The sequence below is a fragment of the Myotis brandtii genome, unplaced genomic scaffold (genome assembly GCF_000412655.1).
Source record: "Myotis brandtii unplaced genomic scaffold, ASM41265v1 scaffold760, whole genome shotgun sequence".
Classification (NCBI taxonomy): Eukaryota; Metazoa; Chordata; class Mammalia; order Chiroptera; family Vespertilionidae; genus Myotis; species Myotis brandtii.
Genome location: NW_005371038.1, coordinates 1,393,581 through 1,408,677, shown reverse-complemented (window position 1 = coordinate 1,408,677; position 15,097 = coordinate 1,393,581).

Genomic DNA, 15,097 nt, shown 5'->3' with positions numbered 1-15,097 from the left:
GGGTGACAAGAGAGCTGTGATGAGTGCATCTCACCTGTGCTGTGGGTGAGAAGCTGTGCTGTGATGAGTGCATTTCGCCTGTGCTGCGGGTGACAAGAGAGCTGTGATGAGTGCATCTCACCTGTGCTGTGGGTGACAAGCTGTGCTGTGATGAGTGTATTCCGCCTGTGCTGTGGGTGACAAGAGAGCTGTGATGAGTGCATTCCGCCTGTGCTGCAGGTGACAAGAGAGCTCTGATGAGTGCATTTCACCTGTGCTGCGGGTGACAAGCTGTGCTGTGATAAGTGCATTCCACCTGTGCTGCAGGTGACAAGCTGTACTGTGATAAGTGCATTCCGCCTGTGCTGCGGGTGACAAGAGAGCTGTGATGAGTGCATTTCACCTGTGCTGTGGGTGACAAGAGAGCTGTGATTGATGATTTGCCTCTTGTCCCTCTGGACATTACACTATCAAAGGGGGTCTGGGTTTGCAAATTAATCTCATTCCCTGGGTTTTAACACCTACTTGCATGAGGTAATGTAGTTAAAACTACTGTCTCTTTTAAAACTGAACCCTTTTCAAGCAGTTTTTGTCAGCATCCAACAGCTCTTCCCCACAGCGACACAGGAGGATGGGGCAGATGCGTGCGAGGGGCAGCGAATCCCCACAGGTTACATGAACGGCCTTACAAGCAGGGCAGGGGGAGCGAAACTCCACAGGTTACAAGCAGCCTTACAAGCATGTGCAATCCTCATGGCATGCTTTCTCCACTCTTCCCTCATACACGCCCCTCTGTGTTGGATGTGGCCTCCAAGAAGCGGTCCCAGGTGGTGCAAGAAGAGTCAGGGCACAGGAGCAGGTGGAGGTATAGGAGCAGGAGTGCCTCCGGGCCACCATGTTGGCCTGACACCCGTGAAAGGAGAAGGATAAAGTAGGGCCAGGCAGTGGAGCCTCAGACTACAGCGCAGCTCTAAGGGCATCGGGCCGGCACACTGGTGAGCGAGAAAGCAAAGAATCCCACATTGCACATATATAACAAGACCCGAGGACACAAACCATGCTGCCACCAGCTGGGGCCAGCCAGGGAGGCGTGTCCTCAGCTCACATGTGGCAGCTAACTGCACCCCTAACAGCTGAGCAGTGAGTAATTACTTGACAGGAGACCGGATGGCGTGAATGCATGGCTGCTCGGGGGCCTCCCGTGGAGTGGGCTCCAGCACTCCTTCCTTCCTTCCCTCCCTGCCTCATTGTCCTCACAGCGCTTATTATTTTCTAACATAGGATGTATTGGAAGTACTTGTTGTTTTCCTTTCCCCTCACAAGCACTAGAATGTCAGTTCTTGGAGGAGGTATATTTTTTGGTTTACACCAGTGTCTGCACCAAGAAGTGTCTCTGGCAAATTACTTGTTGAGTGGATGCAAAGAAAATGCCAGTTACTGAATTCCTGATGAGTGCCCAGGGTGTACTAATTCTCCATAAACGCTTCGCTGCTCACACCTACCATCAGGAAGGCATTTTCATCACTGAGCGGAGTAAAAGGGGGCGTGGAACACAGGGGCATGTCGCCTGCAGCCATCCCTCCCCACTGTCCTGGCCACACACCGCCGCGGTGTCTGCAGTGCAGGGCGCCCGGAGCACAGGTTCCCTTCACAGGGCCATCCCGTTTGGGAGAGGAGCAGTAGATATGCAGGCCCCACGTCACACGCTGAGGAGCCACTCAATTAGTTTCTCTTAATTTTGCAGATTCCAGAAGCATGAAAGCAATTCACTCACTGCATCAAGAATGCTTCCTTGCCCTGGCCAGTTTGGCTCAGTGGATAGAGCGTCGGCCTGCGGACTCAAGGGTCCCAGGTTTGATTCCGGTCATGGGCATGTACCTTGGTTGCAGGCACATCCCCAGTAGGGGGTATGCAGGAGGCAGCTGATCGATGTTTCTCTCTCTTCAATGTTTCTGACTATCTATCCCTTTCCTTGCCTCTCTGTAAAAAATCAATAAAATATATATTTTTAAAAAAGAATGCTTCCTTGTCTTACTCTTTACTTGCAAGTGGCTAAGCAGCACTCTGGGGGACTTTTATTTCCAACCACAATTTCAGCTTGCCTCCAGTTTAATTCTCTGGATTCAAAGCACCAGGAAATCTCACATTTCTGGGCTTGCCAAAACCACACTTGGTCACCTACACAATTGTCTATTTAAATAGTGTTTCAAGCAAGGGGCAGATAAAAAATGAACTTAATACTGATTTGAGATTTCAGTTCTAAAATGTTTGTCTTGGAACCTATATGAACTAGTTTTTGTTAAACATATGCCCATGTCCTAAAACTTCCTAATAATATGAATTAGTGACTAATTCAAGGCTGGTCAATTTCAGAGATGAGCCTACACATGCGCATGCAAGGCTAATATGAATGCATTTCAGCACCTTTCACAATTATGGATTATTGCCATGGTCTATGATGGGCAACCTAAAGATTATATTTAGATGCACTGGGAAGAATAGCATGTTTTATCTAAAAATTTTTGTTAAATTGTTCAATTTAAGATAACTAATTGTATGTTCTGCTATCCCACCAAGATTTAGATCTTTTTTCCAGCTTCCCCAGAATTTATATTACCCTTATCCATCTATTTATTATTTTAATCCTCACCGGAGGATATTTTTTCCATTGCTCTTTAGAGAGAGTGTAGGGGAGACAAGGAGAGAGGAGAGAGAGAGAGCAAGAGAGAAACATCAATGTGAGAGAGACACATCAATTGGTTGTCTCCTGCATGACCCCCAACCGGGACCAGGGGTTGAACCTGCAACCCAAGTACATGCCCTTGACTAGGAATCAAACTCACAACCCTTTGGTGCATGGGCCGGTGCCTAACCACTGAACAGCACCAGCCAGGGCTCCCTAATCCATCTTTTAAGGACCTCTTTATTTAAATTTCTCTGATGACCAAGCCAAGGATGTGACATTTGCTCCATTAGATATCAGTCTGTTTTGTAGTAAAAACATAAATTTGTGCATAACCTATAAGTTAGCATGTATATCAAGAGGCATAACAAAGCAAACTCACTTCAGAATTATTCATACTAACCCCAAATCCCAAGCACCTCAAGTTTCCATGAATAAAAACATTAGATTATAAACTGTGAAATGTTCATATCATATAATTCTATTCATCAACAAAAAACAATGAACCATAGATGAGTAGCAAAGACAGACAAAATACATATTTCATGTTACCATTAAAAAGTGTATAAGAAGGCGAAACTAAAATACACATTTTAAGAATGCATAAACTGTACGGAGACTATTCATTTAAAATGTGGGCAGTCATACCATAAAAGAGACTCGCATTTGGAGCCAGTGAGTATAAATGAGAGGGGGCAAGAGGACATGCCTGTGGCGTGCTACTGATGCTAACTCCCAGCCTGAGGGGTGGTGACACATGCATGTCACCATAATAACTCATATGCACATTCATGTTTTGTGCCCTTTTCTGTTTGCATGTTATGCTTCAGAATTTTAAACAAACTCTCTCATAGAAACACATAGCTTCAAATGCAGACTCCAGTACAATATTCACCCACTGCCTGTGGCTCCCTTCCATCTCACTCTCCAAATATTTTTGTCTATTTCCCTAATCATGCCATGAAGGAGATGGATTAAATAACTTCTAAACTCAACTGCAGTTCTAACATTTTATGATTTGATTAATAATTTGTTTGTTAATTCTCACTGGAGGATATTTTCCCATTGATTTTTAGAGAGAGTGAAGGGAGGGGGAGAGACAGAGAGAGAAAAACATTAATGTGAGAGACACATAAATTGGTTGCCCCCCACATGTGCCTTAACCAGGGCCCTGGGTTGAGCCTACAACTGAGGTACGTGAATCAAACCCAGAACCCTTCAGTCTACAGGCCAACGTTCTATCCACTGAGCAAAACCAGGTAGGGAGGATCCAGCGATATATTAAAAAGATCATACATGATGACCAACTGGGATTTAGTCCAGGCATGCAAGGGTGATACAATATTCCCAAATCATTAAATGTGATACATCATATAAACAAATTGAAAGACAAGAATCACATTATCATATCAACAGAAACAGAAAAGGAATTTAACAAAATCCAACACCCATTTTTTATAAAAACTCAGCAAAGTGGGAATAGAGGAGGGGTCAAATTTAAGCAAATGACTTAAGAGGAATCATACCTCAACATAATAAAGGCCATATATGACAAACCTATAGCCAACATCCTGCTCAATGGGCAAAAACTAAAACTATTTGCCCTAAGAACAGGAACAAGACAGGGATGCACACTTTCACCACTCCTGCTCAACATAGTCCTAGCCACAGTGACAAGACAAAAAGGAAAAATGAAAGGCAACTAAATTGGAAAATAGGAAATAAATTTGTCATATTTTCAGATGACATGATATTGTACATAGAAAACTCTAAGGATTTCACCAAAAAACTACTAGATCTAATACATTAATTCAGCAACATAGCAGAATACAAAATTAACCCAGAAATCTCTGGCTTTTTTATACACCAATAATTAATTGTCAGAAAGAGAAACTAAAAAAACAATCTCATTACCATAACAGCAAAAAGTAAGATACCTAGGAATAAACTTAACCAAGGAAGTAAATGACTTGTACTCAGAAGACTTCAGGATGCTAAAAAAAAAAAAAAAAGAGAGAGAGAGAGAGAGAGATAGAAAAAGATATAAACAAGTGGAAGGATATACTGTGTTCATGGATTGATAGAATCAACATCATTAAAATGTTGATACTACCTAAAGCAATCTACAGATTCAATGAAATCCCTATTAAAATACCAACAGCATACTTCACAGATCTAGAACAAATACTGCAAAAATTTATATGGAACCAAAATGACCCTGAATATCCATAGCAATCTTGAGAAAGAAGAACAAAGTTAGAGAGATCACAATACCAGGTATCAAGTTATACTACAAGGCCACTGTAATCAAAACAGCCCAGTACTAGCACAAGATCATGCATATAGACCACTGGAAGAGAGCAGCGAGCCCAGAAATTGATCCAAGCCATCATGATCAATTAATATTTGACAACGGAGGCAAGAGCATAGAATGGAGTCCAGATGGTCTCTTCAATAAATGGAGTTGGAAAAGTTGGACAGGTACATGCAAAATAATGAAACAAGACCACCAACTTACACCATATGCAAGAATAAACTCAAAATGGTTAAAATACTTAAACGTAAGTCGTGAAACCATAAAAATCCTAGAAAAAAAACCCAACATCGATTGCAAAATCTCAGACATCTCTCATAGCAGAATTTTCACAGATACACCACCTAGTACAAGAGAAACAAAGGGAAAAAAATAAACAAATGGCACTACATCAAAATAAAAAGCTTCAGCACAGCAAAGGAAATCAGCATCAAAATAAAAAGGGAAACCACTATTTGGGAGAACATACTGTATTTGCCAATAATACATCTGATAAGGGGTAATTTCCAAAATACATAAAGTACTCATACAACTCAACAAAAGGAGGACAAACAAATCAATGTAAAAAAATGTACAGAAGACTTGAATAGACACATCTTCAAATAAGACATACAAGAGACATAAAAAAATGCTCAACATCACTAATCATCAGAGAGATATAACTTAAAAGGACAATGAGGTATCACATTACACATGCCAGAATGGCTATCATCAATAAATCAGCAAACAAGGAATGCTGGTGAGGATGTAGAGAAAAAGGAACCCTACTACACTGTTGGTGGGAATGCAGACTGGTACAACCACTATGGGACACAGTGTGGAGTTTCCTCAAAAAATTAAAAATGAAACTGCCATTTGACCCAGTGATCCCACTTCTAGGAATATATCCTAAGAAAACTGAAACACTAATCAGAAAGAATATATGCACCCCTATGTTCATAGCAGCATTATTTACAATAGCTAAGATATGGAAACAGCCCAAGTGGCCATCAGTAGACGAGTGGATAAAAAATCTGAGGTACATGTACACAATGGAATACTATGCAGCTGTAAAAAAGAAGGTTTTCTTACCCTTTGAGACAGCATAGAGGTACCTGCAGAGTATTATGCTAACTGAGGTAAACTAGTTAGAGAAAGACAGGTATCACATGATCTCACTCATATGTGGAATCTAATGAACAAAATAAACTGACAAACAAAATAGAATGAGAGACATTGAAGCATGCAACAGACTGATGTATTTCAGAGGGAACTGGGGCAGTGGCTGGACGATTAACCAAAGAATTTATATGCATGTATGCATAACCCGTGGACACAGATGATAGTTCGGCGAAGGCCTGGTAAGAGAGTGGGAGTGGGGTGGAGGTCAAGGGGGGGGGAAGGGGGACATCTGTAATACTTTCAACAATATAGATACATTTTTTAAAAAGTGAATCATGATGATTAGAGAATGATAAGGAATAAGAGTGGCAATTTTTTAAAGGGGTCAAATTTGAGCAAATGACTTGACAGAAGTTAATGAATAAACTCAGTGAAAATCTGTAAGATAGTGTGACAACTGCAAAGATGCTGAGGCAGGATTATTCTTAGACACTTGAGAAACAGCAAAAAGGCCAGTGTAGGTGGTGCAGAATAAGTAATGAAAAGAGGGATAGGAGAAGAGTCTAAACAGATAAGGAGAGATAAATTACTTAGGGCTGAAAGGTGTTGGTAAGAATATTGGATATTTTTTTCTTACTGTAATGAGAAACAAGGCCAGGCTTTGAGGGGAGAAAGTGAATAATCACATTCAAATTTTGAGAGGTCACTCTTTCAAGAACATAAAGTGGGGCGACATGTGGAAGGAGTCCATTCTGGAGGTTATTTTCACAGCCCCCGAGAGAAAATGTGGGTTCAGTAGGGGGAGAACAGTGAAGTTGGTGGATAGTTGTTGTGTTTGTGATATATTTGAAAGTGGAACAAGTCAGACTTTCTGTTGGATTGCGTAGGCATGAGGCTGAACAACCAAGTGAAAATAATGCCATTATTAAAGCTGTAGCAAATGGGGTTTGTGTAGGTGAGGGGTTGTGTGGATGAAACCAAGAAACCATCTAAATGAACTGTTGAGTAATGATTTAACAAAATGAGTCTAATACTCAGAGGAGAGGTCAGACTGGTGATAAATCTGGTAGCCATTCGGGCATTACTGGGTCTTAAAGACATGAGACTAGATAAGATCACCTAAGGAATGTACGCCAACAGCACAGGGAAGAGGACAGTCTGCTCTCCCGCACCCTGTAGCAATCTGAGGTCAGCTGCGACAAGATGAGTGCGCGGCATGAGGGAAGAGGAAAGCAAGGAGAGTGTGGTAGCTCAGGAGCCGAGAGCAGAAAATATGTCCAGAACAAAGTGCTCTCATTGCCCATCTTTCTTATGTAAGTCGAAACCTAGTGATTAGCCAATGTGTGTGACAACACAGGATTCATTGGTCAACAACACAAGAGCATTTTCCGTGAAGTAGTGGGACAAATTCTTTACTGGGCTGAATTCAAGAGCAAAAGAGAGATGATAATGTGGAGACAGGGAACACATTACTTTTAGAAGTGTCATTATAATGGGAGTGGCCTAAAAGTGTAGTGGCTGGAGGGAGATATGAAAGTCAAAAGAAATTATTTTAAAAAAATTGGAGAGCCCTAGCTGGTTTGGTTCAGTGGATAGAGCATGGGCCTGTGGACTGAAGGGTCCTGTGCTTGATTCCGGTCAAGGGCACATGCCCGGGTTGCGGGCTCAATCCCCAGTGTGGGGCGTGCAGGAGGCAGCCATTCCATAATTCTCTCCCATCATTGATGTTTCTCCCTCTCTTTCTCCCTCACTCTTCCTCTCCAGAATCAATAAAAATATTTTTTTTAAAATAAAAATTGTTGATGTCTGTAGTGGAGAACAAACATTTGATAGTGTAGAGGAATGTGGAGGCAATGCCAGAGCAAGGTCCCTGAGAAGGCAGGGGTAGAATCACTCATAAGGTGATGAAGTTGGCCTCAGGAGTAGAGACAAGTCATCTGTTATCTCTAGAGAGCAGGGAGCATGCAGATGTATAATGGAGAGGAAGTGGTAGGAGTGGTGGGAATGAGGGGTTGTTCTTTGATTGCTGCTAAGTTCTTAGTGAAATAAGGAAAAGCAAAGCAGAGAGAGAAGGGATCAGGGATTAGAGCTTTGAATAAAGTGGAGAAGGCATGAAATGGTTACCTTAAGGAGCAGGAGAGCACAATGTTTAGGGGAATATAGTATTGTTGTTAGACAGCACCAAGCTTCCTTAAGGTGTGATCATAAATAGACTGTGAACTTTGTCAGGAAAGTTGTGTGTTCAGTTGCTTGAGTGTAGCCCAAAGTAGAAGGGAAATTGGGTTTAATAAGAGCTAACATTATGCCAAGGAAGTTTAATAGAAGCTGAGAGGACCATGGGATTTGAGGATATATTAAAAGGAATGATCAGCAATATAGACAATGGAATTATCTATTGTTAAAGATATTGAGGTCATGATGGCTGAGATAGACTCAGAAAGTAGAAAGATCACTGTATTGGAAGTCTGAGAGTTTTTGAAAATTGTTAGAGTGGAGATGTTAAAAAGAGTGAGCTAAAAATAAATGTGGAATTCAAAAAATCTAATGCCTAAAGCTGAGATATTCAAGATTTATATAATGGTGATGACAAATTCACCATTTGTCTCAGTGAGTAAATGTTTAAAGAGATGGAGTGGAAAAGATGGATAGAAATAAGGAAATTAAGGTATTTGATGAATTTTCTTTTAGATTTTGAAGGCACCAAGAATGATTTAACAAGAGTCTTCATCATGATATTTTTAGAAAAGATTTATGAAATAAAATTTTTAAAAAATAATTTACAAAGCATTAATTTTACAGAATTGAAGTTTTCTTATACCTGTCATTTAATAAACAGTTTTATCTTTGTAAATAATATCTGATTGTTTCAAATACCTATAGATTGCTTTATTTTTATTTCTCCTCAGATTTTCCCTATGAGCCACAAAAAGCTTCTCATAATAAATTAAAAGAGGAATTTAAATACCGCTATTAATCATGAGTATTTTTATAAGAGCCACAATTCTGATTTCATTAAGCATTTTTTGATCATCTTAAATAATATGAGCTCATGTATGAGAGATTCCCTCATGAAAGGCAAATGTTGAAACATCACTGAGATGAACCACAGAGGTAGAACAAGGGTAGGGTATGAGTCCTAGCAGCAAGGAAAGCCAAGGACTTCCAAATATTGATTATAATCTAAGAAATCTAATATGATGATTAGAGGAACACATCAACAGGAATTGTCTGGTTCCATTTTGGTGATCCTTTGGATTGAAGTAGCAACCTAGCCTATTGCTAAGGAGAAAAAGATTAAGAAGCTAAAAAGGTTCATCTCACAAGGACAAGGAATTGGTAACAGCCAGGAAGATTGGTTGGAAGTCACGTGGGCAGCTTTGGCTTATGGCTGGACCCTACCCTAGGTCTTGCAGAGAAGTATACTGCAAACAGGGAAGGAGAAAACCAACTCTTCCCTCTGTAATTTAGGGCAGACTGCATTTCTCTGGCCAGATTATGTTCTTCAGACCTGGGATTAAGGTGTCAATCTAATTTTCAGGTTCTCTTCTGTCTGCAGTGAGGCACTGAACTTAGAGCTGTGGTTAGTTAGGATTGGCATATATACTAGACACTGATGTTTCTTTAACCCTCTTTCACTAAATATATGATGGACCCCATTCATTTAATGAGGAAATTTACTTTGGAGCACCTCTTACCAAAAATGCTTAGAAGAAAAAAATAATGATGGAAGCTAGTCTTACATCTGGGGTTGTGCTTTTTCCCAAAATCATTCACCCCCAAATCACTTTTTCTTGTAAAGTCAAGTGACTGGCATGCACCAAGTCCGAAATCAGACATTTTGCTGTGGAATTAGAGGAGGTGTCAATTATGGCAGAATGAAGGGCATATTGAAATATTCTAAGAGGAAGGAACATTTGAAGGCACTTTCTCAGGGGTTAGAAGAAAAGAAAAAAGAAAGAAAAGGGACAACAGAGTTGAAGTTACCATGAAAACAGCTTCAAAACCCCACTGGAATGTTGGCATAAGCACCTACTGGCTTTCTTGGTCTCAGTATTTTCCTATTCCTGCCTGTGGATCTATAGGTAAGTTGTTGCTACAAAATATTTCCCACTCTACTGGTCATCTCATGTGTCCAGAAACCATAATCTGCTTTGCAGAGTGCAGGCACTGTGCAGAGTCCTACAAGGTGTAATAAAAGTCACAGAATGACCATGGAAGTGACAACACGGGGTGGGCAAAAGTAGGTTTACAGTTATGAGTACACAAGACACAGAGTTTATTCTTGTATTATTATTTACTAACTGGAGGCCCGGTGCGTGAAATTTGTGCAGGGGGAGGGTGTCCCTCAGCTCAGCCTGCACCCTCTCCAATCTGGGACCCCTCGAGGGATGTCTGACTGCCCATTTAAGTCTGATCCTACCGGGATGGGGCCTAAACAGACAGTTGGACATCCCTCTCACAATCCAGGACTGCTGGCTCCCAACCACTCACCTGCCTGCCTGCTTGATTGCCCCTAACCGCTTCTGCCTGCCAGCTTGATCAGCCCCTAAACACTCCCCTTCCAGCCTAATCAATGCCTAACTGCTCCCCTGCTGGCCCGATTGCCCCTAACTACTCTCCCCTGCTGGCCTGATCGCCCCCAACGGCCCCCCCTGCTGGCCATCTTGTGGTGGCCATCTTGTGTCCACATGGGGGTGGCCATCTTTGACCACATGGGGGCAACCATCTTGTGTGTTGGAGTGATGGTCAATTTGTGTATTACCTCTTTATTATATAGGATTGTATCATTTTCATACGAACAACTGTAAACCTACTTTTGCCCCACCTTGTATGCAAAAATGTGGTTTCTTCCATCCTGTGTGGCCCATTGCTAGACAATGACTCGTGCTTTCCCTTCCGTAGCAGTGTGCATGGAGCTGGGAATACCTACCAGAGGGGAGAGCAGAGGGCAGTGCAGCCAAGCCTGTGTTATGTGAGAGCAGGGGCACTAGAAAGTATTCTTCCAGCTGCTCCACTGTGAGGCCGCCCAGGGGAGGGCTGTTGCCTTTATTTCACTGTCTCCTCTCTCCCCAGCCCTCACGCCATAGAGGAGAAAACCAGATGAACCTGAATGGCTGTCACCCCGACTTTCCAACCAACTGTCCGCCTTCTTCAGTTTCCGGAACAGAACCAACTACTGGCCACACCTGCACTTTGCCAGTGTCCCTCCTCTTCTCATGCTCTTGGTCACCCTGCAGCTGCCACTCGCCTGTTGTAGGCGGCCTCCAGGTCCCTTGTTAGGGGAGCTCCCGGATCTCCAGTGTAACTAAGATGACCCCATAGGACACCATCCCACACAACTGGCATTCTCCTCTTAGCACTTATGTAATTGTGTGCTGCTTATGGGCAGCCTACACAACTAGAAAGCTGTATTCCTGAGAGCTTTGATGATGTTAATATGTATTTGGAACAGTGTCTGGCATAAAGGTGATAGTTAAAAATATCAACTGGGTGAGTAATCTCACAGGTTTATAAAGGAGATTCCTTCTGTTAGTGACGCTGTACACACACTCCACCTCGCCCTTCCAGGGAAATGCCTGCCCGGCTCCAACCACGCTGAGCCATCCCCACGGGGCTCCATCATCCTCAGGCTTCCACGGAGTGTCTTCTCCACTTCACATCACACACGTCCGCCCCCAGAGAAGTGCTAAAATACCAGAAAGTGATATGTCGCTTTCCTATAAACTTAAGCTCCCTGCCGTGTGACAGCGCCCACGGAAGCTCACATGCCGGGTGCGCTCCCCACATCACCGTGGTCCACACTGATGCGCTTAAAGCTCAGTAACGGGCGTTGGGGAGATCGGCCCCTCGCATTGCTGCCCTAGTGAAGAGGGAGCAATGACCCAGAAACAGCAGAACGTCAGTGAGGCACATGTTGCTGAGAATAAAAAGAAAATGAGCACGGAGCACCGCCATGGTGCTGGGTGGCAGGCCATCCTCACACCCAGACGGGAGTTTCAGGTGAGGGTGGAATAGGAGCCTATTCGGAGTGATCTGAAAGTGATTGGAAAGTAAAGGCCTGGAGGCACCTGAGCAGACGTCTATTTTGGGAACTTGTAATAAGGGGAGAGAGAAGTGAGGCTGTGACCAGGCTGAGAGGCCCAGGAAAGCACTGTAGGATGAGGAAGGCTGACTTTGGTGCCACTTTCAGCTGAAAGTGATGCTTAGATGACAATGGGAATGCCAGCGCACATCCAAATCCCTTGTGAAATGTGGTTCTCATGTGTATGTACCTGGATGATATTTTGAGGCAATAACTTATTTTTTAAATTCCCTCCTTTTTTTTTATTTCTAAGTCAAGCCCATGCCCCGCTCTGTGACTAGCATCAGGGGAGAAACCAGAAACCAAAACATTTCTCCTTCTTCTACAACAGAGATTTCATTTTCTATTGTTTTGTATTATGCTGAGTATGTCACTAATTTGAGATGCCATTATGAGGCCACAAATATGATTCTCATAGCATGCATTTCCTGACCATTTAAAACATACCTCTTGGAAATTTATAGAGATAGGACTCTAGTCTGGGCTCAGGTCCTGTCTCCTCCCCTTCCTGGCTTTATGATCTTGGATTCACACCACTTTTCCCATCAGGTGTAAAATGATAAAAATATCAGGATCTGCCCTAGTCAGTTTGGCTCAGTGGATAGAGCATCGGCCTGCGGACTGAAGGGTCCCGGGGTCGATTCCGGTCAAGGGCATGTACCTTGGCTGCCAGCTTCTGGCCCTGGTCAGGGGCATACCAGAGGCAACCAATCGATGTGTCTCTCTCACATGGATGTTTCTCTCTGACTCTCCCTCTCCATTCCTCTTTCTCTAAAAATCAATGGAAAAAATATCCTTGGGTGAGGATTAAAAAACAAAGCAAAACATCAGGATCTAACTCTTAAGGTTGTTTGAAAATTAAATGAGTTCTTACATGTAAGACTCTGCACATGGTGTGTGACCAAATGTGAGCTCTATGCTTATTCCCAGACTTCCCAGGCAATTTTATCACGGTAATTGATTTTGTGCCAAGGCCTCTTGATTTTATTGAACCACCAGCTGGTGATTATATGAGACGGCACAATCATGGTTTTCTCCATTGAAACCTGGTTCTTATAATTTAGAGAGATAAAAGGAGACCATGGCAGACTTGAATTTCCTCAGCTGCGGAAGGAAGAAGCAGAGGAGAGATTGAAAGCGACCACCAGAACTGTGAAGAGGGTGTCGCAAGTCATCTTCATTCTGCACATTTACTGCCAGGCAGCGTTCAGTTCCAAGTGTTTAAAAGGTGCGCAGAGGAAACAGCACAGGAATCGAGGTGGTCAAGGCCTCTTGTCCACTCAGGAAGTGAAGCTGAGGGGGTGCATTACATCATGCACCGGCTATACGGCTCATTAAAGAGAAGATGTAATGGATGCATCTGCAAGGTCTTCACATAGTGATAGAAGTAAAATGCAAATCTTACTGCATTTTGATGATTACTAGACAATGAATATTGTCTGCATAAATAATATGGATAAACATTAGTTGATATGATATGTTAAACACAGGTAAAGCTGCTTATAACATGACTATGGTTTATCTATGATGGTATCAAGTCAAGAATTCTGAGATAAGGATAAAATAGCAGAGGGAATTCTGAGATAAGGATAAAATAGCAGAGGAATTCTGGGATAGATATAAAATAGCAGGGGGAATTCTGAGATAAGGATAAAATAGCAGAGGGTATCTCCCGGGACCATAAGCCTGAAGATCTTCTCTTGCTGCCCCCGTTAGCATTTTCTGTGGAAGCAGATGCCCAGGCTCTGTCCACCTCCTCCTCTCCTTCCTCCTCATTATTTCACCATGTTCTGCTTGTCAGGATGAATCTGTCAAACAAATAAAGCTGTGGGAAATATAGAGGCTGCAATTTCATGCTTAATTTTTAGAAAGAAACCTCCCTTGTGATTAAAAAAAAATCAGTTAACTCCAGGACAGGAAAAAAAAATAAAGGAAAGAACAAGAAAGTGTGGCAAATCATAAAGTTACAGCAGTAAAGCCATGCCCAGTAAAGTCAGAATAAACATATGTGGGTAAAAATATCTCCTCAAAGACCAATATCCATAATTAATATTTAAATAGCTGTTTTATATACAAGAGGTAGGCCTACAACAAAATAATGAAAGAAAATAAAAATCACGGGATGAGAAAAATGTTTCAACAGATAGAGAACCATTTCACATGAAGAAAAAGCTACAGTTTACCAGCAGAAACAAGAGCTATGCACACATCTATATTTAACACGCAGCTCAGGATATACATTTACAGATTGACAGAAATTCAGAGTGAAAACATTTCAGTTCTAGTCAGTGATCCCACTCTGCTGGTCTAAAATGAACAGATGAGATATACAAAAAATAAGGAAGTACAGAGAGGATTTCAATAACACAATTAAAATACTTGGTCATAAGAATTATTCTTATAAACTATGGATATATTTATAGTCAGTAATAAACTGAAATACATTATTTTCAAACATAAAATCTAACTATATGTTAAGTTATACCTTTTAAAAACAAAACTCAAGAAACCAAGATGGCAGCATAGGTAAACACCAGAAATTGCTGCCTCGCACAACCACTTCAAAAATACAACTAAAAGACAAAACGGACATCATCCAGAATCACAGGAAGGCTGGCTGAGTGGAAATTCTACTAGAAGGAAAGAGAAAAGCACACTGAGACTCAGAGGAGGTGCGGAAGTAAAGTGCAGAGGTATGGAGGCGCACGCGGAAAGGGCTGGCAACGGAGGACACGGTTGTCTTTTTCAATCGGGAGGGAGTCTCAAGCTCCCGACTGCTCTGAACTCCAGTTCCGGGCTAGTCTCTGGGGACCCAGACTCATACAGGGAGAAACTGGACTGTCTGGCATCGGTCAGAACTCAAGGGCGGCTTTCTCTCAGAGGTGCTTGCAGCGATTACCGGGACACTGAGAAGTGGGGCCTCTTAGGGTAGGACTGA